Consider the following 24,245-nt stretch of genomic DNA (forward strand, 5'->3'; position numbering starts at 1 on the left):
GTGAAATAAGCAGCACTTTGTGCCTCGTTGGTTGAAGATTGTGGTTCAGACAGGAATCAGCCTTTGAGGGGGGGAAAAAAAAACAAAACAAGTGCCTGAAGACAGAGCAGTTTAGTTTAGTGCTTTTTGGCGTTTATCTTAGCCCAACTCATTTAAAGATGTGTGTCTGTCCCAGGCTTGAGTGATGGTGTAGGGAGGGGTGGGGGGGAGAGTGCTTACCTGCAGATGAGAGGTGGCTGGCTGGGATGTACAGGTAGAGAGAGGAGGGAGACAGGAAGAGATGAACTCAGCGGGGGCGGGGGGTCAGAGAAGAGAGAGAGAATGGAGACTAGCTTGATTTATGAGAATTTTACTCAGTTTAATTGCACTTTGCTAAAACAGCATGGTTGGCTTATAACTGTGTTGCAAACAGTAATTATCTCAACCTTTTCTCTTGAGGGTTAGAAGATTCCAGAGTTAGCAGGTTACTGTGGAATTTGTTCAGTGTGGATGTTAATAATGTGCACCTTGTGGGGACACATAGCTTCATAAGTCCAAGAGGACCCTTGGCTTGTTTGCTTCCCCATTTCCCCCCACCACATCGTATTCTTTTCTGATTTCTCATCCCTCTCCCAGTCTTCTCTCACTCAGTATAACTACTCAACAGATGGGTATAATTAATACCCGGAAGTTGTCAAAGGCAGCGACTAGCGGGAAATTGCCGGCTGGGAAGAGGATCAGCCTGGGCCAGGCAATCTAGGAGAAGAACATCATGGTTTTTCTGAAGAAAAGCAGTGAAGTTGGCCTGTGTAGTGGTGCTTATGAGGCCGTGCTCTTTTGTTATGTTAATCATCACACAAAATGCAGTCTGAGAGCTCCTTGCCTTGAAAATCTGGTAACCAGCAAGATGAGCTGGACACACGTACTTGCTCTGGAGCCCAGGGGTGGCTGGTAGCCTCTTGGTTGTTGTCTTCGTGTCAGAGCCAGGAGTCTTGGAGGCCTTCCTGGAACAGGTTGTGGTAGCTCCCCCAATGGCTGGCTGGTTGCCAGAGTATTGGTATGACTAGAGCTTCGGGACTTCGGCGTGGGTAGAAACCATATTTTCTGTGGCAGGGGTGGAGCAGGAAAGGGAGGGGAGAGAAGGGTTGTTCCAGCAGGAGAGAAGGACAGAGAGTTGTTACAGGTCAATTTTCCTGGATAGTTGGGTCAGGCCCATTGTTGGTGACAGGCACAAGGGCAAGTCTTTCTGGAGTACCGAAGTGGTACATTGTGTCTGGCCTTGCTCTTTAGGTAATTATTGGAGAACTGGTGGGTGGGGATGTGGACAGATGTGCACCCACAAAGTTGGGACACAATCTGGATGGAGAGAAAGGCGTTTAGAGGAATTTTGCTGAGTAGGGCTGTGGTGATGTCCAAAAGGGGAGGATGAAATGTGATGGGGCCTCCTTCACTGCTGGGAGGAGGTGAGACTGGGAGGAGGGGGACGGACCAAGGAGGGCACCTATAACCGAGTGTCTTGAGGTCTGCTTGCATTGATCCAGGCCTCCGTGTCTCAGGCCTTAGCATGCCAGAAGTCTCGACAGAGATGTTTGAGTTCAGAGAGGTAGTCAGCACAAGGGAAAGCTTGGTTGCAGCACCTCTGGCTAGGACAGGTAGCTGTCCCCTGGGAAAGCAGACCCTCTACCCCTTCACCTCATGCCTCCCAAAGTTGCCCTAGGGTTCAACTTGAGGTAGTCGTGCTTTGCTGTCCTCCGCTGCCCAAATCCCACTCTTTGATAGTAGCCCGTGCGATGGATGGCTGGAGGTGACTTTTCTGGGGCAAGCCCTCCTCTGCTGCCCCCTGGTGCTCTGGCTTCTAAGAGCAGCTGTCCACCCAGGACATGGCATCTTGGAAAAAGCAACCTTGTTTGGTACTGGTCAAGCTTCTACGAGCTGCTCTAGGCTGCATGCAGAGGTCCTTCTGGAGAGGACCCAAGATGCTTGAAGCAGCCTCCATTCTTATCTAGCAGGTCATGCTCCTCCGTAGGCCATTTTCCCTCTTCTGGAAACAGTTTCCTGGAGAAATAGGAACAGAGTTTCAGGCCACTACACTGGAACCTTCCCAACATAGCATTGGATCCTTCCTACCTCCTAGCTAAAAAGGAGGCTGTGAGAGCCTTTCTAGAAATGGTGCCTTGGGTTTTCAGCCAGGAGAGGCAAGTCCTGAGGAAGTTACTGGCACTTGGGCGGTAGGCAATAGACAGCATCAGGATCTCTGGGTGCTCAGTCAGGAGTGGCATCAGGGGATACTGGTTTCTCCAACAAAAGGCATCTGCAGGGGATGCCTTGGGGCTTGATGGCTCTCAGTGTGCCATCTCCTAATCTGGAGGCAGGAGCCCACTGTTCTGGGTTCCCGGCAGTTCCCTCTTCCCTGAGATTGGGAGATGGAGCTTGCATGGGCCGGGCAGCTTCCCAGCCCTGGTGGGGTCAGAGTGTGGGGGCTCTGCGGTCCAGGTACCTGTGCACAAGTGGTCTCCTAGACTGAAGGACCCAAAGTGACACCAGACCATATTCCCTGGTGCAAATAGTTAATCCATGCAAAATATTTCAAACTTTCAAGTTGGGACATTTGTAGGTAGAAACCTCGTGGATCCAAGCCTATTTCTTTCCTTCAGCCACACAGTGTTGACAACTGGGCGAGTCCTTCATGGACCATTGCATCTCCCCACCTCCACCCAGGCAGGTGAAAGCCTAGAGGCTGCCAGGGACTGGTATGCAGAATGGTGCCTGAGCCACCTCCTGATAGCCAAGAGGTGGCCAAAAGGCAGGTGTGGGGCCTCATGTCCCAGAGGTAGAAACTAAGAATCCAAAGCAAATGGCCACAAGGCAGGGGAGGGCCAAATCAGAGCCAAAGGAGTGGAGAGACCAGGATGGATGGAAAAGGAGAAGGGCAGGCTTTTACGTTTAGAGTGAGGTCCAAAATACAAATGTCTGCAGAGCATGCTCCTTTGGAGGGAACCAGGCACAATGAGTATAGAGCCAAGTAATAGCTCCACCATCTCAGGCCCAGCCCTCCTGCTCTTTTTCTCCTTTGACTTAGAATTTAGCAAAAACATTTGACTGTGTTCTAGATGCAAAAGCCCTGTAGAAAGTACTTGGAATTGGGGAAGGAAGCAGATAAGGTGGTTTCCGCCTCAAGGAACATACAGTCGAGTTCTTAGGCCCCCTTAGGCTCCTCTTTCTCTCTCTCATTTAACTAGCATTTCCTGAGTACCGATGATGTACTCGAAAATTTTATTTCTCTTGCCTTTTTCTATCCCTAATTCCTCTATCTTGGATCCTTTCCCTTTCTGCTTCCATTTCTCTCTCAAAAAATAGGCAACAAAGAGAAATTTGGGGGATTAGAAAGAAGAAAGAGACTTTTAGGGAAAATGTATGTTTTGTTGGCCTACCTGGGTTTCTTCTGTGACACTCGAATGCCATGTGTCTGTTTCACTCGGCGCCTGAATTGGGAAAATCAGTGTCTCATGTCCTATTGTAATGAATTTCCCCAACCCATTTGCACAGGGTGTAATTTTTTTCTTTTTACTACTGTATGTCTGTCTCTAAATAAATCCAAACTGGTTGTGGGTCTTTCATCCACTTTATGAATGAGTGATAGGATGATGCTAATCTGACAGTGACCAGAAGGAAAGAGTGAATGAGAACTGGACCTCTCCATCCTGACACCCGGCACTTCCACCCTAGCCTCCAGTCCCCACCCCACCCGCTCGCATACAATGTGTCCATCACAAGACGCTTTACCAACCAAGCCAAAGGCAGGAGTTATTCTGTATTAGAAGCACCTTGGAGGCTAGTAAAGGAAAAAAATCTCTAAGATCCTAGGTACTCTTTCTACATCCTATCTTGATTTTTAACTCCAAGTCTGTGATCCCTCATTTTCTTGCTTTCTTCTCACCCAAGATGCGACTAAGGAGACCTGTGAAGGATGGAGGGGGTCAAGAAAGGAGAGATGGAGGAAGGAGTTGCCTTATGGAGTTACACAGTGAAAGGTTGTGTCTAGCTGTATTTTGTTCCCAAACAACTCCCACCCTACCTATTAGGAAGCTTGGAATGCCACCATTCCTTTGAATCTTAAAGGACTTTAAGAGTCTTTCATTTAAAAATATATTCCTAAAATGCAAATGTCCCTGGGAGGGATACTACTTATGTGACAGTTAATTTGAGGGGAGAGGGTCCCAATGGGCAGAGTCACCAGAAAGGAGGAAAAAAAGAGCCGCAAAGCCAAAGCTTACCTACTCAAGCAGTTGAATTGACTCCAGCCTCCTGGTTAATGCTGTATCTGAGTACAGAGGAGAAGATACAATGTAGATTTGTACCCCGGCCCCCTCCCCACAGCACACACACACCTGGACCTGAAGCAACGACAATTGTTCACACATGAGAACATCTGGCTGAAGGCTAAGATCACTTTCAGATTTCCAACTTACATTTTCCTAAGTGTAGCATTTTTCCCTTAATTTTCCTTTGGAAAAGACTAAAGTAGCTTTACAATTCCCACATGTCTTCATACTCCAAACTGCACTCAAGTCTGCCTGGGACAGGTCCATATATGTAGGTAAATCTATACTCCCAGCCTCTGTCTAGGATCCCCAGGAGGAATGAAAGTTTGAGAGAGGCTTGCAACAATGTAACTCATCACAGGGAATCTGAGGCATTATTATCTGTCCATGGGAGCGAACGCACAGATCTTTTCTCCTCCTCATGGTCAGTTTTCTATTTGTGATTAGTAACTGGCTTCTCTTGGTACGTTACGATCTATTACAAAAGCCAAACGTTCAGAGGGCGAGCTGAAATGACAAAATTTGGTTATAATTTATGGTGGCCCCTGACATATATATTTTTTTAATGATTTGGTCTCTAAGCAACTGATCTCTTAGCAACAAGAAGCACCTTTATAAAAGATGGCACACACAGAGTGATTGCCAGAAAAGCCACCCGGTTCCTAACAGCCGTGCATCATTAGCAAAACTCATCATCTTCAAGAGTCCGGAAACTAGAAGTGACCAGCAGACTCAGGTAACCTCGACATTTGCACATTTTCCTGGGGGGGAAAAAACTCATGCAAATATTGAAAAGAACAAAATTCTTTGAAATATGTTCATTTTTTGAGGTCTTACGGGTTGGTCTTGGCTAACTTTTCCTAGAATGTATTCTCTTAAATAATTGCTTCTTGACTTTTTTTATAAACAATTCGGGCATGAATTTTGTGATCAGAAAACAGTTCACTCAAAATATTTCATTGACGTGAGGATGGAAGGGGGAAACAATCATCCTTTCCAGAGTTTATTTCTGTGGGTTTTCATCTGAAGGGAATAAAATTCACACCGGCAAAATAGGAATGTGCAGAATGTTACTGCGAGTGGCGTGCACTGCTAGGGGGAGAGGTCTATTATAAACTGCTCAAATATTTAAAGAGTAGCAAAATTATTTTACTTCCAAGCTTCAGCTTTTTAATTCAGTGTCAATTCAAGCAGCAAGTGGTGGTGTTTTGTTGCAAACGTTCAAGGACTGGTTTTTCTTATCTCTCACAGCACAGAAACGTTTTTCTATTCATTTTCATTGCTGTAACAAAAGATCCGTGCTGAAACCAAAAAGAGGAGGCATTCCAGCCATCTATGCCTTTTTTGCTTTTTTTCAGGTATCCAGGAATTGAAGACTTAATGTCTTTCTAGAAAATTGGAATTGGGGATGAAGAACAGTAGTTTTTCATCCGTACCCCTTCAATTAAGACTGTGTAATTATAAACCCGCTCGGGGTACTCCAAGTGCATAAAAGGAGATGTCTTGTGCAAGGGAAATAAAAATCTCCCTAATTGAGCTTGGAAGCAACATTACGTAGGGATATCGCAGATCTATGCAAACAAGACTTTAGAAAATTGTGGTTTCAAAAAAGACAAGCTGGGACGGTGATACTTAACTCTTGCTTTTTATAAGAATTGGGTGTGCCACTTATCTTTAAATTGAACTGTTTGCTGACATCCTCTCGGAACCAGAAAATGGGATACTTTGTCTAAATAGAGACCTTGGCGGTGGGTCAGGGCATTCAAAATCAGGACAATCCCAGAAAATTTGGGATTTACGGTTGTTCTGCTAAGAAAAGGCTCCTTATTAGCACAATGTGATCACACTTGATTTAAAAAGCTGCTTAGGACTTGTATTTCTGTTGCCGCTACCAACTTGAAGCGGAAATAATTCCTTCTTTTGATTGCTTTGCTCGGAAGTTAGCAACTTGGGTGTTTTAAGGTGAACTGCAGAAGCTTTTTTTTAAAGCAAGTACTATGAGAGCACAGAGAAACATATTGCCTTGTCCTTTAGGACCAAAGGTTTTATGCACTTATATTGCAGTGTGGTCATTATTGTTGAAAGATGTTTTTGGCTTTAAGGAACTTGGATAAATAAGCATAAGATACAACTTGTGTTGGAAGTGTCTGGATGCGTTTCAAGTTTGAAGTATACTATTGTCTCCTAAACGTGAAGGGGAATTAAAATAAGCAAAGATATGGTGACATTTATATTGCAAGTGGCAGCTAAGTTTTTGCAGCGGTTCTTTAAGATTTTTCAAATCCAGTCTGTATGTCCTTTGGGATGCATATCTTCTAAGTGTTGTCTATGCATAAAGAAACCAAAGGAGCCAACAGCACTGCAGAGCTTGTCATTTTGGCTGTCTTAATGAGTCATCTGACCAGGATGGACAGACAATTGCAAGACTTGAGATATACGGTGAAGTACTCCAAGTAGACTGGCCTCTCTAGACTAAGCCCACTCATTCTACTGTTTTGGGATTGGTTACTTCTGAGACACACACACATGCACAGATGGTCTCTATATAAATCATAAACTAGAAAATCAAAATGAGCCTCTCCATTAGTGAGGGCTTCCCAGGAAAAAGGATAATTTGAATTTCACGAATGAGAGTTTCCATCATAATCCTTACTTGGTGTCTAAAAATCCTAGACAGAACTTGATGGCTCTTTTCCTTCAAACCTTAGGCTGGGATAGGACTAGTCAGGGCGAGGGTGTGGAGTAGGGAGGAAACAGCTGGCAGACTCCCTGCCAAACAGTGCCACTTTGTAGGAGATCCATGCTGCAAATGGATCCATTGACTTTGGACACTTTAATACTTGAACTGAAATGATCAGGTAGAATCTTGATCAATTACTACCCGATTGGCCTTTTAACAGAAAAAGTTTAATCCTCTTAAATGAGTCAAACATGGAATTTGGTCTTTCTCTGGTGAGAGGGAAGCAAGAAAAAACCTGTCTGTCCCCACTATGGGCTAGGCATTTTACCCCTCTTGATTGCACTTCTGTTTAATCCTCACAACAGCTGTACAAAGGCATCAGCATCTCCATTTTACACACCTGTAAACCAAGTTCAGCAGTTTGCCAAGATGTTACCTAAACAGTGACTGGCAAAGTTGGGGTTTAAACCCAGGGCCAGTTAGACTCCCCAGCCTATGTGCTTTCCTTGCATCACAATGGCACAGGCAACTGTTTTAAACTGGCATTCAAATCATCTATTTGGATAAAAGCAAAAGCTCTGAGTAGTTGGGCTGGAGGTGGAGAGTCAGGCATCTTTTCACAGTAAGGATCCTTGATTCCAGTTCTATTGGCTGGGGTGACTCGAATCCCATACTTTTAATGGCCACCACAGGCTATGAACTGGAGGCAGGCACTAGGCTGGGCTGTGGCAGTGGTGACCACAGGGCGTGTCACCATTCCTTGCCATGATGCACGTCCCAAGTGAAGTGGGGTAGGACTCTTTGAGGTACCCTTCCTATGAGAACAGAGCCTGAGACAGGGCTCCCTGGGGGCATTCCCAGACCACAACAATGCCAAACCAAGGTCCGGAACAGGTCTGGGAAGAGAACCTAGCTGTGGCTGGGGCCGGGGTGGGTGAAATGATGCTACAGAAAGCAGAGCTTTCTCCCGGGGAAGTCACTTCAAAGTTACAGGACTGCAGTACCCTGTCCCCTCTGGTTCTAAAGCCTCTGGTTTGTACTGCTGCCCCCTCTTCAAATATCCCTGACAAAGGGATCAGTCTTAGTTAATTTAACAAAACTTCCTCAAAACAGTATTTGGGTAGGAGAAGATTTGTAGAGGAGTGAGGACCAGGGCAGCCGTGACTAGCCCTGGACTAAAGTACTCTACACATCCCCATTTCTCTTGATCCTTCCATCAATTGGCTCAGAACCCTGAAGGGTCTTGCCCAAAGCCAGACAGTTTGTGTAAGTGGGACTTGAACACAAGCCTCTTGATTGGAAACCCTGTGACACTTTCCAGCAACTAGAAAATATGATAGTATACAGGCACAGACAGATACTAAGGTTCAATCTGGATCCAGAAGGGTTTGGGGTTGGAGGTGATCTGCCCTGACTTTGGCCTGATTATCAAGTGAATACCAGGGGCAGCTCTTCACCTGCTGCACTTGAGTTGATCCCTGGAGGAGGGACTAACACTCCAACAGGTGTAAGAGGCACCCTCCCATTTCTTTCTCCAGTCCCTCTCTGCTGAGGTATACCTATGGGCAATCCCTCCAACCATAGGTCAGAGGGCTGGTGAGCAGCTTAGGAAGTCTGCAAAGAATGCATAGTAATAGGTTCTATTTTTGTACAAAAAGATAGTAATTACCTTTGTGCAAAGGTATCCAAGTAATCCACATGGCTCTACTTCCCTAGAGTTCTTGTCACCAATCGGACATGTCCACCTTCTCTGAGTTCCTACCTAGTATGTGGTGCTAGGACATATATATGGTTGGCACAAAGATGCCACATACCTACCATGGCCAGCACAGACCAAGTTCCCTTTCTATACGTTGCACAGAAAGTCTGCTCGCTCTCATCTGCCTTCCCTGGGTAGAAGAAGAGGGCCATTTAACTCATTTCATTTCTTAAAAAGCATATAATTCTTGATTTGAGAGCTGACGTAGAGAATGCTTCATTTAGACTTCTCATTTAGACTCCTCATAGACCTTCTCAAGGTCTATGCAGCTAGTCAAAGCAGGGGATAGAGCTCAGTTCTCTTGACTCCCAGTCCAGTGCTCTTTCCTCTGTATCATAATAATTGTTAATCCTAAGAAGAAGGTGACAGTGCAAACTATTACCCCTGTTTTACAGATAGAAAAGTTGGGGGCATAGTTCAGTTTAGGAGCAACCGTCGCTCCAAAAGTATGAAAATTATTAAATCCTATGGAAATGATTTAGCAGCTCCTCAGGATAATAATTTTCATTCTCCCTGCTGGATACAAATAGGCAGAGTTCAGAGTGACAGTGAACACGCTGGAGCATCCAAAGAGTATTCAGGTTGTGGATTATATAGTTTTTCCCCTGTATGAAAAGTAAGGAAGAGGGGGGAAAAATGGTCTTGGCCTTTATGAAGCCTAGTGTCCAAACAGATGATGCATTTATGGAACCCCTTAAAAAGATAAACCGGCATATATCTGCATGTCAGAATTGTCAGAGCCAAGCCCCACACCAAAAATTGATAATAAATGGTCCTATAAGCAGGAGTCCTTGTGGATGTTCCTCCTGTTGGACCAAGAGTTTTTTTCTTTCAGATTATTACAATTACACTTGAACTTGTTACTACCCCAGATGCGGCTGTAGCAAAAATATCCTGAAATGCAGGAGCAATTATGGGAACTCTATAATTCTGATGACAATTCTAAAAACGTAACAGGAAGGTGCGAACTCACATGGATCGAGCTCTCTGTGCCAAGTTCTGTGCTAGGACCTTTACATAGGTTTTCTTATTTAAGGTTCATAACCCATGATGTCAGTATTCTGAGCACGATCTCCAGGTGAGGAAGCTGAAACTCTTCCACGTTTAAGGAACTTGCTCAAGGGAACAATACCGTAAAGTAGTGTTTATTTATTCAACATATATTTACTGCACTCAAATAATGTGCCTGGCACTGGACTAGATGCTGGTGATATAAAGTTCAGTAAGACATTGTCCTTGTCTTGAAGAAGCTCACAGTCTAATGATATTCATTTCCGGTTAATGGGGGAACTTCTGCTCGCCAGACCTAGTTTAATAGCAAATGAGATATATACTAAGCATATTCTAAAAGATTTTCTCTAGAACACACATATCTTGAAGGTTGGAAAGGGTTAGAGAAGAAATCCTGGGATAGAAAAATATAGGGCTAGGAAAATTGAAGATAGACAGAAAGTTGGCGTCCATGGCATGTCAAATAAAATGGGCAGAAACAAGGAGGAGACAACAATCAGGCCAGACAAAAGGGCCAGCAAACCTCGGGTTTCTTCTCTTGGCTGAAGGAGTTCCGTATTGAGGAGTAATATGAACAACGAACTTGGCGATACAGGACCCTGGCAGAAATCCTTAAAGAGCAGACAAGACAGTTTGGATTTAGTGAATAGAAAATAGGGAGCCAATACAAAATCTGCTGAGGCAGGCTCCTGGTTTTTGAATAGCGTTAGATTGTGGACACCTGTGACAAAAAGTGCCAGAGGAAAAGATTTTTGTCCTTGTGTCATCGACCCTGACTGAGGAATACTACAGACTAGAAGATTAGTCTTTTGAAATCCATGAACTAATCACGAGTGAACTGGTGCAGCCCTGGCCTGGCCAATAGCTACAGAGGATAGAGCCCAACCCAAAACTTGTTCGGAGCAAACAATGGGCTAGGCCTGGTGATTAGACGGGAGAAGAGAAGGAGGAAGGAAAACAAAAAGGATGGTGGTAGCCCTAGAAGTAAGAGAAATTTAGAAATTAGCTACCTGTTTGGGTAGATTTATGGTGAGCTTGTTTTTCCACAAGGTTTGAATATTGTCAATGTGCCCATCTAAGTGGGGACATTCTTTGGAAATGTTAAATATGTCCCCCTAAGTACAAATCAAGACATACTTGGGTCTAAGAAAGGATTTGTGCTCTTCTGAGAGTAGAGGAAGGTGGTGGGGGATGGGGGATAATCTGGAAAACATCATTTAAATGCAAAACTATTAGAATTTCCAAGCTATTTTAACGGCTTTATGGGGACAGTAGGGTTATCCTAGAAACCCAGGAAGCCTGGGGAACATACCTTTAGGCACCTGGCAGTCCTGATGAGAGGTGTCTTGCCTCCTATAAGTGTTTGAAAGAGTGTCTCCAAGAATGAGTGTGGAGAGGGACAAAACAGAAGTCTGCAGACTGGGTGACCCTGGGTTATTAATGAGAAGAGGTCACAACGAGGAATCCGGACAGAAGATGGATAAAAGGTGACCAGAGACTTTAGAAGAGAACCAAAAGCGCACTGGGTCACACAGTTCCGAAAGATGTTCTCTGCAAAGGCAGCAGAGAAGTAAAAAATGCTTAGACTTGCAAACAATTCGTCAGACGGGTGAGCGAGAAGTCAGTGCTTTTGGTGCCCTCAAAAAGCAGTGTGGGTGGAACAGGAAGCTGGGAAACCAGACAGGGCGGTAGGCGCCGTTGGGGTGGAATCCCAGAGCCCAGTCATGCCTCCTGACCTGCAAGCCCACGTGCTGGATGAATGCAACATCAGCCAGTCTAAAGAGTTGGCCTTCAGCAGACATGCATTTTGAAACCTGGCTGTCTGCCCAGGTCAGCTTGGCAATAGCCAGGTTGAGGCGAGAGGAGAGAGCCTGAACTTCGGAGTCAGACAGATGGATTTCCTTCCTCAGACAGAAACCAACTGCGAGACAATGTCAAGGAGATTTAATCTCTATGTCTTCATCTTTAAAATCGAACTACTTCTACTGATCTCGCAAGGTGGTGATTTTTTTTGTTTGTTTAAAGACTAACATGGGATAAAATGCCTCTAAATATGAGGGGAGCTGCTCAGTGAACACCAACTCCTTGAGAATGGTGGACTGTTGAGCCGTGTTACTTGGAATCTTGGAGTTCTTCAGGAATTTCCAGAAGCTGTTTTTGAAGGGGTAGGGGAGTTCTAGGGAGGAGACAGACCTGAAGCTCCAGCAACCCACATCCCACTCTTACCTTAGCACTGGGGTCCCGTGAAAATGTTTGTTTAAAAAGGTGAGGGGAGCAGAGACGAAAGAACTGGGACTACTAATGAATTTAGCAGGGTTTCAGGATACAAGGTCAATATACAAAATCCAAGTGTCTTTTTATACACTAGTAGTAATCAATTGGAAAATAAAAATTCAAAACCAATTCTAATACAGTAGTACCAAAGAACATAAAATACTGAGGAATAAATTTACCAAAAGATATTTTTTTGATACTGAGTATACTAAAAAGTATAAAACATTGCTAAGAGAAATTGAAGAAGACCTAATAAATGGCAAGAGATATCATATTTGTGATATAAGACTCAATATTGTTACTGTGGCACTTTGCCCAAGTTGTTTTATAGAATCAATGAGCTGACAATTAAAGTTCCAGCAGGCGTTTTTTTGGTTGCTTTTTGTAGAATTTCACAAGCTGATTTCTAAAACTTATATAGAAATGCAAAAGACCTAGAATAGCCAAAGTATGTGAGTTAGGGGCTTTGTGAAGCAGGCAGCAAGACTGGATTAGACATGCAGGAGATTTATAGGGGAAAGTTGACTGGGAAGGCTAAGAGGGAATGGAGCAGGAGTAGGCAAGGAAGCCGTCAGACCCCAAGGCAGCTCTGACACCTGTGAAAGGGGAGAGGGAAAGAAGAATTGTGTGCAAATTGTATGGACTTCAGACCACCATGCAGTTCTGAGGGAGTTTGGGCCAGGAATGGGGAGTCCACAAGCAAAGATTGCCTGTTGGAAGAGGTCTGCATTGGATGGAACAGGTTCCCACTAGTAGCTTCGCCATACGTAGTCATTGGTTAGAAGCTACTCAGAGACGCTTGGCCTTTCTGTGGACTTGGTAGTGAATTCACAGGGTGGGCTGTCAACTATGCTCCCAATAGGTTCTTTTGAAGGAGATCTGAACAGGGCAACTCCATAGCCCCCACATAAAGTAATTTTTTAAAAGATCAAAGTTGGAGAACTTATCTTCCAACTTACCAATCTTACCTTTACGTTTCAAGACTTACTACAAAGCTACAGTAACCAAAACAGTTTGGTATTGGCAAAAAATAAACATACAGATTAATGCAACAGAATAGCGAGTCCAGAAAGAGCCCCACACATATATTGCCAATTTTTAACAAAGGTACCAAGGCAATTCAATGGGGAAAGGAAAATCTTTTCAACAAATGCACTGGATCAACTGGATATCCATAAAGGGAGTGGAGGCATCAACCCTTACCTCACACCATACACAAAAATTAACTCAAAATGGATCAGAGATCTAAATGCAAAACTTAAAATTTTTAAACTTCTAGAAGAAAACAGGAGAAAAATTTTTGTGACCTTGGAGTGGCAAAGTTTTCTTAGAACCATAAAAGAAAAACTTGATAACTGGACTTACTGAAAAATTGAAAAAACTTGACCTTTACTAGACTCTAAGAAAATAAGGCAGACCACAGACTAGGAGAGAATATTTGAAACACATATATCATCAGACAAAGAACTTGAATCCAGAATATACATATATTTTAAAAACTCTTAAAATTCAATAAGACAAACCAAAATTTAAAAACAGGGAAAAGACTTGACCAGACACTTCCTAAAAGAAGACATACAAAAGGCCAGTTTTAAACTCACCAAAAAATGTTCAAAATCATTAGTAATCAGGGAAATGCAAATTAAGACCAAGATCAGATACCTCTAAAATGGCTAAAATTAAAAGACTGACACCTACCCAGAGCTGGTGAAAACATGGAGCAACTGTTTAAGTCTCATACACTACGGGTGGGAACGCAGTGGTATTTTGAAAGATAATTTGGCAGTTTCTTAAAAAGTTAAACATATCCGTACCATCTGACACAGCCATTCCACTCACATACACTGGTGTTCATGATAGCCTTATCTGAAATAGCGAAAACTATTGGCTAACCGCCCAAATGTTCATTAATAATTAAATAAACTGTGGTTTAACTACATTACGATATTGTTCAGGAATATTAAGGAGCAAACTGTTGATACAAACAACAATATGAACGAATCTCAAAATCAATACACTGAGTGAAAGAAGCCGGGCAGGAAAGAGTATAGACTATGTGATTACAGTACATAAAATAGAAAATGCAAACTAATCAGTAGTGACAGGAAGCAGGTCAGTAGTTGCCTGGAGATTGGGTGGAGGAAAAGATAGGTTACAAAAGGGTGATGGAAATGTTATCCTAATTTTGGGGATGGCTTCACAAGTGTGTGTATATATATATATGTTAAAACTCATAAAATTGTACACTTAAAATATTTAAATTGTACACTTTATTGTATACCAATTAAGCCTCAATAAGATGATTTTAAAGCAATAAAGGGAGATGGGGTCTAATGTAACTAACGCAACCCCGCCTATACAATAGAAAGGTTTGAACAGTGTCCTAGAAGAAACTTAGGAAGAAGTGAGTCTGGTACTTTTCTTTTGTATTTACAGTAGTCCCCCCTTATCCATGGCTGATCCGTTCCAAGACCCCCAGTGGATACCTCAAACGGAGGATAGTGCCCATCGCTATATATACTGTTTCTTCCTATGTAGGCACATTTGAGGTGAGACAGCAAAACTAGCGTGAATTCTTTTCCTTCTTCACAATTTTACTGATAGAAGATTCGTCCTTACCACAGATCTTAGCAACATCAGCATACAATTTTTTTTCTTTCCCTATTGAGAACTTTCACCTTTTCAGTTAAAGGAAGCACTTCATGGCTTCTCTTTGGGGTATCCAAATTGCAGCATCACTCCTCTTGCACTTTGGGGCCATTATTAAGTAAAATAAAGGTTACTTGAACACAAGCACTGTGATACCACCACAGGCAATCTGATGACTGATATGGTTACCGAGCGACTAACAGTCTGGTAGCTACACAGCATGGATAGGATGGGCAAAAGGATGATTCACGTCCTGGCCAGGATGGAGCAGGACCTCAGGAGGCTTCATCACGCTACTCAGAATAGCGCCCAATTTAAAACTTACCTATTGTTTATTTCTGAAATTTTCCATCGATATTTTCAGACTGCAGGTAACTGGATCGTGGAAAGCCAAACCATGGACAAGGGGGGACGTCTGTATGTGTATAGTACCTGCTCCCCCACCACCCCAGGCTGGGGGAGAGAGTGGAGGGAGGAGCAAATCCCTAGGGCCAATCAGCTGTGGCCCCTGAGCGCTCCTGCCTGGTGAGCTGGAGTCCACACAAGGAGGACCCTTCCCTCTGACAGGGGCCAGGCAGGCAAGCCAGCTGCAGGGGCAACGGGCCAGTGCAGTCACATAGGACCCGCGCTCAGAAGCGGGCTGGCTTGCAGTTTAATGCTCTGCAGTCACCACATTGAAATTCTTAATAATTTTATCGTTGAATTTGCGTTTTGTAAGCGAAGTCCAGTGGAACATGGGATGTGCCTGGAATTGGACCCATGGCTCACACAGGGTCGCGTCTCCCGCGGCTTCCAGGGGACTCTCTCCGTCGCCCGCCTCTCCTCCGTCCTCGCCCACTGAACACCCGGGTCCTCCGCAGGATGGTGGCTTGGGCACGGATTGGGGATGGGTCGGGGCTGGGGGCACAGCCCAGGGCACTTGAGTCCCAGGGTGGGGGGGTCCCTGGGCGCCTGTGAGGTGTCCCGCGAGTATCCATGTGCCCTAGAGAGCGCCACGTTAAATGGCAAATAAAAACCACCACGACAAGTGGAAAGAGAGGCCGCGCACGGAAGAAGGGGAAAAGGCTTTCCTCCTGCCTTTGGAACACGGGGCTCCGCGTTTTCGTTTTGCACCCGGCGGCGCAAATTCTTCGGTGAGCGCCGGCTGCTGGGGGCCGGCCTGAGGCCCGGCGCGCCCGCTTTGAGTTGCCGCGAGTGTGGGAGCTGGGCTGATGGGCTCCGGAAAAGCTCCAAGCCTCAGGGGTTAGATCTGGCTCAATCCACCCTGCCCAGGAGTGACAGAGACTGAAGCCGTAACGAAAAGCCTGGAATGCAGGGCAGACTTGCTCTCCAGAGCAGAAAGTACAGCGGCGTAGAAGCAAGGAAAGTCCTGCTCTCCTCAGATTCTTCGGGGCACAGACATCCCTCTTCTTTGATCCCCTCTCCAGGGTGGAAAAGGGGGGAGAGCCCCAATTTAGTGTTTTGGAAAAAGTAACCATGGCAACCGGCAAGTCCACAGAGAGAGTAGTAAAATGCCTGAAGCTTGCTTCCAGTGTCCTGCTTTTCCTTCCAGAATGAACGCTCCTGGTCAGACAATGATCCAGCCGCAGCAAAAGACCAGACCCAGAAAACCTGCATGTCGATTAGCGGTACCCCTTTGATTTGTCAGTTCTTTGTCTCCAGCTTTCTCCTTGCACTCCACCTCAGCTTTGGAAGGCTGCTTCTAAGAGGGCGAGAGCAGATAGGAGCTCTTTGTAGGAAACATGCTCTGCAGATCTGTTGAACCCATGGAGTTAGAGGTGCAAATAAACTTGGAAAGTTTCCTTAAATGAGTCAGGGCACGATAGAAATTTTGGACTAATTCTTGACACCATGGGCTGGAGAATGAACTGGCAGCAGCTTGACTGCCTCCATCCAGGTGAGGAGGGAAACGCTTTTCCTTCTGGCCTGGGCGGGGCCTCCTCCCCAGCTCTTGTGCTCACAGGGTGGAGCGGTGTGGTCTTCCAGGGCACCGGTGGGGAAGAGAGGAGGCCTGCCTGCTCTGTCACTAATTAGCTGTGAGACTTTGGGTTCATACTTTAAGCTCTTAGGATGTGCCGGTGTTTGTCTGCTCTCTCAGTGCGTACACAGTGCCTCTGAATGAGAGGATGGTGTCGTCATGCACATAATGTGACATGGGGGGGCATGGTCACATACTCCTCTCTGCTCTTCTCCGAGCCTGGCAGAGAAGGGTCAGATCTGGCTTTTTTTTGAGGTGACAGCTAAGTCTTTCCTTACTGAGCCTGGGCTGTGCATCTGGGCAGACTTAGGGAGGGAGCAGAAGCTAACTGTACTTTTGCACAGAGGAAATCAGCTGTTTTCCCCAGTGTTGGGGGAAGCCAGATTCTTTTTGGTCTCTAAGGCTGCAACTAGATTCCCCAAGACTAGTCATATTCATTAGCCTATAGCCTAGCCCTCAGCTCATGGGGCATCAGGGGATCTGAAGTTGAAAGAACTACAAAGGTCAGGCAGGTAAGGATCAGAGGACAACAATCCAGGGGAATGGAGAGCACCTGCCCCATTGAAGGGGACAGCTGACTGTGGCCTTGAGGGAATGTGAGCCCAGTGCGGCCAGATCTTCTGATTTTTTTCTCAAGAGGGGCCTGAAATCTGGACCTTTAAAATTTACGGTATCCACAACTTTAAATAATGGCAGTGAAAGCAAATTTAAGGCACAATGTAAGCCAAAATGGGACAGGTTAGTAGGCTGAGTGGCTTAATGACAGAAACTCCAGTTCAGAGAGCCCCAGGGGAAGCAGATCTGGGGACCGCTCCTGCCTCAGCCTCTCCTCCTCCCTCCTGCCTGTGGAGGAGGCAGGAGAAGCCTTGCTCCTGTCACACATTCCTTTTCCCAAAGCTATTATTGTGGCCAATCCTGCCTACCTCTATAGGGCCTGGATTTTGAAACTCAAAAGCCAGGAAACTATTTTTTCCCCTCTGCATTCTGCCAGCCTGAGGCAATGAAAAATGCTCAGTTGACTTAAGGAAGAGAGACGACAAAGGGTAACCAGGTGACACTAGGTCACCTGCCCGCAATCCAGGGGCTGTACGAGATAGAGGAACATCACACAATCTCAGAGGCTCGCATGGGCGCCGTGTGTTTGGGAAATGTGGACTAGTTTGGTATAGCTGGGTGGAGTGTAAGGCAAATGGCAGGGGAAGAGACTGGAAAGGCAGAAGAAATAGGGTCTAATATAAAAAAACTTTAATGGCTGAGATGTCTGATCACTTATGTGTTATTTTTGTAAAGTCAGTGACCCACTCTTTCAGCTGTTTTGTGTAATTTATCATCTATATACTTTCAAGTGACATAAAAGAACCTTCAAAGGGATTCAGAAACCGTGACCTGGAAACCAGGTCTGTCATAATTTGGGTTGTCTTGATCTCTACAAAGTGTCCAGAGCTGATACTGGTTGCACTCAGTTGAGGATATTAAGTAACCTCAGACTCCACTGAGAGGTGTGCCACATCCACGCAGCCTTCTTGCTGTGCCAGGAACTGCTACTGCCCTCTGCCTGCCCGAACCTATCCTTCCAACTCCTTCTCCTCATTGTACTCAGGCTGACCCTTGAGGACGCTGTTTGCCCTGTTGCCCTCTGAAGTAGAGGAAGGGTTTTTAAACACAAATCCCCCAATGTCAGTGTTGGAAGCTAGGGTTGATGTCTTCTGGAGTGCTACCCCTGGACCATTAACTCTCTTTTTCTTTCTCTAAAACTGAAACCTCCTTTGAGGTTCACACCATCCAGCCACTCACCCTGTCTCCCCTGCTCACTGAAAGCTTTAGCCTCTGTCTTCCTTTCCACCCCATCGTGCTAAGCAGCTGAATATCCTTGTGGCTGATCTAAGTAACACCCTGGCTGCGGAGTTCCGTGACAACTGCACCTTCAGTGACATTCTCCCTCCACCTCAACCCACTCACTCCAGGTGGCCAGCTGGGACCTTGTCATCATCAGAATCTGTACCTCCTCTGAAATCTTTTCTCTCACCACCCGCTTCCAGTCCCCTCACTGTGATAGTTCTCCAGCCTCAATGAGATCTCCAAGCCAGTGGTCCCTCCACTTTCTCTATGTCCGTGAACCTCCTCCCATCTTTATTTCCTGCTGTAGCCACCTTAGAGGCCATAGTCTTCCCATGCTGTCCTAAAAATATTACTAAATCCGTTGTGCCCCTCTTGATTGTCCTTGCCTGGCAAAGGCCCGAGTGCTTATTCATGCCTGAGCCTAAGTAGATCAGTGTTACTGACGAATGTGACACAACTGGACCTTTTGGTGTGGCTCTCATCACGTTCTCACTTTAGCCCTCAACACAGCCCCGCAGTTTTGCCATGCTTTTCTAGAAGCACCCACCGCTTTCACAATCATAATTTCATTTCCTCTTCCCAGAGCTTTATGTTTCTAACCCCTTTGTTCCCGGAGAAGAAGCGTGGCAGAGAAAATCGATCAGTTGCATTTGTACCTGTCCTCTCCTCCCATGTAGATTACAACGGAGTACATGTCCCTCCTCCAACCCCAAAGCCAGTCCCTCCACATGTGCCTGGATCTCATCCCATCCTGCCTAAGCAGGGGTCCTCTTCCATTAGGCATACCGTCTCCTTCCCAAATCTTCAACCTCTTCATCACACCTGGATTCTTCCCTCCAGCGCTCAAATGTATGCTAGAATCTTCCATTACCAAGAAAGTCAAGCAAACAAAACTTCCCTTAACTCCACCCCTCCCTCACGCTCTTGCCTATTCTATCTGCTCTCCACTCACAGCCAAGCGTTCTAAGAGTTGGACACAGGCACTGCCTCCGCACTGTCTCCTCTTCTCCTTCCCATTCAGGCTCCGGCTTCACCACTTTGCAGAAACTGCTCTTTCTGGGGGTCACCAAGATCTTCTTTGCTTCATCCAATATAAGTTTTCTGCCTTCTTCTGACATGATCTCTCAGCACCACGCGATACAATTAACCTTATCTTCCTTCTTGAAACCCTCTCTCGTCTTGGCTTTGGTGATAAAAATACTTTTTTTGGTCTTCTTTACCTTCTGACTCTTCTTTCTCAGGATCTTTTTCCTGTTCCTCCTTCTCCCAAATTTTAAATTCTTGAGCTCTTTGGGAGCTCCTCTCACACCACGCTCTTCCTCCGCCATTTCAGCTTCTCTCAAACTTTCCCGAATTCTTACCTTTTCTGTCACTGAACCATATGAAGTACTTATTTGGTAATTGTTTCCCCTGCTAGAACTGTAAGCTCCCTGAGGGTGGGCAATGTCTTCTTTATTCACTGCTTCCGTAATCCGTTGGGTCAGCCGCAAAAAAGGGACCAAGCTTCAACACCACCTTCTACTCGTTGGGCTCATGCTCTGCCTACTGAAAGAGACAGCCAACGTCTGCCTTCATGGATTGTCTAATAGGGAGAACTTGTCACCACAATCCTTTCTCCAGATTTAAGTTACAACTATCTTTTCTTTATTGTAGAACAGGAAGTTCAGATATTTAATTTTGCCACATTCAACCCCCTCCCCCTCATTTTTGGCAAAAGAAAGCTGAAGAGCTTTCAAGTCTGCTGCAACGCCAATGCCTCCACCGTCACTCTCTCTTTTGACTCATTTTCAAAGCTATTTAAACAGGCTTTAGCACTCCTCCCTTTGGAGAACCATCCTCCCACTACTGGTTTCTCCAACCCTGATGACACTGCCCCCCACTCCCAATCCATGGCGACTTTACAAGAAAGCCTTATGAAGGCTCCAAAGCAAAGGAGCTGATCGTCTTGAAACCAGAAGAAAAACGGGACACTGTCCAATTCACTCTCCGAAATCTCCCTTGAAACTGAGGAATTGAACACAATGGGCTCTCTCTCTGGGGTCTCTCTGGGTTCTTTCCTTGCCCATAGCTAAAATGCTGCAGCCATCTGCGGTTGTTCTTAAACTTAAGTGTTTGCCAGAAACTCATGCTTGCAGACTGCATGCACCATTATTTTTCAGGCAAAAAAGAATATTTTTTTCTTGGCTTTGGTGATTACTTGACAGATATTCCTCGTGATGGTAATTCCTTCCCATTTAAATAAAATTAGCATTGAAGAGGGGGCCAAGGGGTCTTCAAGTTTTTAAGCAGAAGAGTGACATGGTGAGCTCTGTATTAACAGTCAGCAGTAAGGAGGAAGGATGGGAGGAAGCAGAGAACCGGGGCAGGGCATTCGTGTGACTCTGTTCCAGGGGAGAGCTGAGGAAAACCTTAGCTCACAGGTGGCCTTGAGAATAGAGAGGAAGGGGGAGAGGCGAGAGTTTCAGAGGTAAAATAACAATTGAGTTTGGGAGTGAGATGCTGGGCAGGGAGAGAGTGCCCACAATCAGAGGACTCTGGAATTTTGCCCGTCGTCCTCTTCAATGGGCCATCACACACATGCCATTCTTTCTCCTGGGAAGGACCTGCCCCGCACTCAACTCCTTGGAATCCTCTTCCTCCATCGCGATCTCTGTGAAGCTCTCCTTGCTTCACACTCCAGGGAGAATGACTCTTTCCCACCTCTTTACCCTCTGTTCAAATGGCCAAGATTATGGCCAGTTGTAGGTACCATGAATGCTCATGTAGCTGACTGTATCAAGGCATTGTGCGCTCTCTGAGGAAAATAGCTGCTTCAGATTAGGATGGTTGGGGAAAAAACCTTATAAATTGAAAGAAGCGTATTTACTGTCTTTATTTCTTTGACTAATAATTAACCAAAAGCACCTTCTCATCTTTTTTGAACAAAGTTCTGGTGGGGCACGTTAATAATGCTTATTGCTCATTTCTCTGATAAGATTTATATAAACGTCTTGAATGATCCTGGCCTGCTCCTTCTTTTGGTTTTGGAGTAAACAATCTCTTACCTCCAGAGTAGCCTGAGACCCCACCTCTGAGCTTCTAAACCACTCTTATCTCCTGAAAACCCATGGTAATCTCCCTCCAGTTCAGCTGGTCCCAGTAACCTCTTTGCAAGCTGTCTGTGTGTGCATCTTTCTGCAATGTAGCCTTTAATTTTGTGCATTTATTTACTATTATTTTGAAAATCATTTTATTGAGGTCATCTTGGTTTATAATATTGTATAATTTCAGGCGTACGTTATTATATATCAGTTTCTTTATAGTTTGCAATGTAGCCTTTTAAAAGGAGCCAGGCATTTTTAGTCACACTGAAAGCATATTATCACATAGTTTAACTCGTGTATGCTCTGGGTTGCTTACAAAGACTTCTTCATATTTAATGCTTTTCCTAAAACTTCCCAGTGTTCACTAGGGCTTCAGCAACTCTTTAGGACCAATGCCTTCTGTGAAAACACTCAAAACGCATCTGAATTCATGTCTTATGCCACCATCAAGAGCACTCTGCCATCTAGTTGCAGCAGAATCCCGAGGATTCCGCGAGACCAGAAAGACTGCCTCCCTGGGAGACAGTTCCTCATCCCCCTCCTCTGAGCAGAGTCAACCCTGGGCTGTTTCCCCTTCATCATTTGCATACTCCTTTCCTGTGGAGGTGGTCACATGGAGCCTTGCTATTTGTATTTATATGCGTGTCTTTCTCTCTAGCTGTCTCATAAGCTCCTTAGGGGCAGAGACAATATTCTCAGTGTCCTTCCCACCGGCCTCCTCTCCCTGCCCACCCATACTGGACCTACTAACACCATGCCTTGCGCTTAGGTGGACTTCAGGGTTCTAGAAAAGTTAATGAATGAATGAATCATAAACAGAATTTGGGTCATTTTTTCCGTGAAGTGATGTCTCCCACCTTTGTCCACACTGAAAGCCCTCAGGCTCTTCTCTGCCCACTCCTTGTGGCTTCCGATAGTTTCCCCCATCACTCTGGCATTTCCCTCCACCTCCGAAGAGGTTTCGAATCTGCTGCAACGCCAATGCCTCCACCGTCACTCTCTCTTTTGACTCATTTTCAAAGCTATTTAAACAGGCTTTAGCACTCCTCCCTTTGGAGAACCATCCTCCCACTACTGGTTTCTCCAACCCTGATGACACTGCCCCCCACTCCCAATCCATGGCGACTTTACAAGAAAGCCTTATGAAGGCTCCAAAGCAAAGGAGCTGATCGTCTTGAAACCAGAAGAAAAACGGGACACTGTCCAATTCACTCTCCGAAATCTCCCTTGAAACTGAGGAATTGAACACAATGGGCTCTCTCTCTGGGGTCTCTCTGGGTTCTTTCCTTGCCCATAGCTAAAATGCTGCAGCCATCTGCGGTTGTTCTTAAACTTAAGTGTTTGCCAGAAACTCATGCTTGCAGACTGCATGCACCATTATTTTTCAGGCAAAAAAGAATATTTTTTTCTTGGCTTTGGTGATTACTTGACAGATATTCCTGGTGATAGTAATTGTAAGTCCTAACTGCCTAGCACAATTCTCTGGGTGTCTTCACTACCCACCGTCTCTTCTAAGTACCACGTCGTCCTCTGAATGGTGGGGAGAAGGGATGATTAGCCCCATTTTACAGATGCACAATCTGGGGCTGGGAGAAAGATTTTGTGATTTTCCTAAACTGTCATGGCTTGTAAATGGTGGTGGATGGTGGAGGGTGGGGCACTTTACCCACAGCTTCCTAAGACTTTGTCGAGCTTTTGTCAGATTTGTTGTGAGCAGCATTTGCTGCCCCCCAACTTTGGTTCCTGGACATTTAGTCATCCACTTAAGCTGCCTCCCCTATTTTTTTGGGGGGGGATTTAAACTCTTCTCATGGAATAAAGCAGATTTACATTTTAAAGAGATAACCACTCTTATAGTCCTCTTAGCTTTCGTGAATCTTCGTAACAGTTTCAACAGGCCCTACCTTAGAATGGCAGGCAGCCAACAGATGACTGTGTACTGAGCACCTCCTTGCTAGCCCTTTTGCTAGATGAGAGGCTGGTGCTGGGCAGAGGTGGTGGGAGAGGGAGAGGGGGGAGGAGTGTGGGCGGCAGGAGGGCCTGGAGTCCAGCCCAAGCTCCCCTGAGAGGTGCCTTTTCCAAAGTGTATCCTGCCAGAGATGGCGGCTTTTTCTAAATCACACAAACGTGCTGCCCAGGCTAATAGGGGTCCAGCTGCGAGGGGCTGGGGGAGAGAGGCAGGCGAGTTAAGCCACATGCTTCACAGCACTGGGTTACACTGGAATAAAGACAGGCTCGAAAGATCACCAGGGATGCCCACCAACTGCTGACTGTGGTCATGGGCCATAAAGGAAAACAAAGGCGGGAGAGGTGACTGGGCTGGGGAGATCTGGAAAGCTGTGTGGAGGAGAGACAGGGATATGGAATGTATGAAAGTCCACTCCCCTGGCAGGGCCCTAGAGTCTTACCTAGTGTCTGCTCAAGGAGCCTCAGGCCTTTGGAAGTAGGTAGAATGTAAAATGTTAGCTGCCCAGGGCCAAGGAGAGGAGAGAGAAGAAAGCAAGAGGCAGTAGAGAGGATAAGAGCGTGCTTTAGAGCCACGCTGCCCGGAGCCAAGTCCTGCTCTACTCCTCAGCAGCTGAGTGAACTTGGGCAAGCTGCTGCTAGTTTCTGGACTTCAATATCAGTAGTACCTACTGCTTAGAGTTGGTATAGATGAAATGAGATTACC

At 45.6% G+C, this 24,245-nt stretch overlaps 1 protein-coding gene and 1 long non-coding RNA gene across 5 annotated transcripts in view; one reads left to right on the forward strand and one right to left on the reverse strand.

Annotated features, from left to right (window-relative positions):
• Window positions 1–24,245, forward strand: part of CYP19A1 (cytochrome P450 family 19 subfamily A member 1) — a 110,972-nt gene that overhangs the window by 41,800 nt on the left and 44,927 nt on the right. Inside the window, 1 exon segment of one of the 4 annotated variants that reach the window (NM_001081805.3) lies at window positions 4,949–5,037. The exons of the other annotated variants lie outside the window; for them this stretch is intronic. The gene's annotated coding sequence lies outside the window, so the exon portion shown is untranslated. 4 annotated transcript variants of the gene reach the window in all.
• Window positions 341–11,201, reverse strand: LOC138917920 (uncharacterized). The gene is made up of 4 exons (XR_011426588.1): window positions 11,064–11,201; window positions 4,254–4,300; window positions 3,411–3,461; window positions 341–2,034 (listed from the first exon to the last, which is right to left on the reverse strand). It is a non-coding gene; the product is annotated as an uncharacterized lncRNA (long non-coding RNA).

The sequence above is a fragment of the Equus caballus genome, chromosome 1 (genome assembly GCF_041296265.1).
Source record: "Equus caballus isolate H_3958 breed thoroughbred chromosome 1, TB-T2T, whole genome shotgun sequence".
NCBI classification, from domain to species: domain Eukaryota; kingdom Metazoa; phylum Chordata; class Mammalia; order Perissodactyla; family Equidae; genus Equus; species Equus caballus.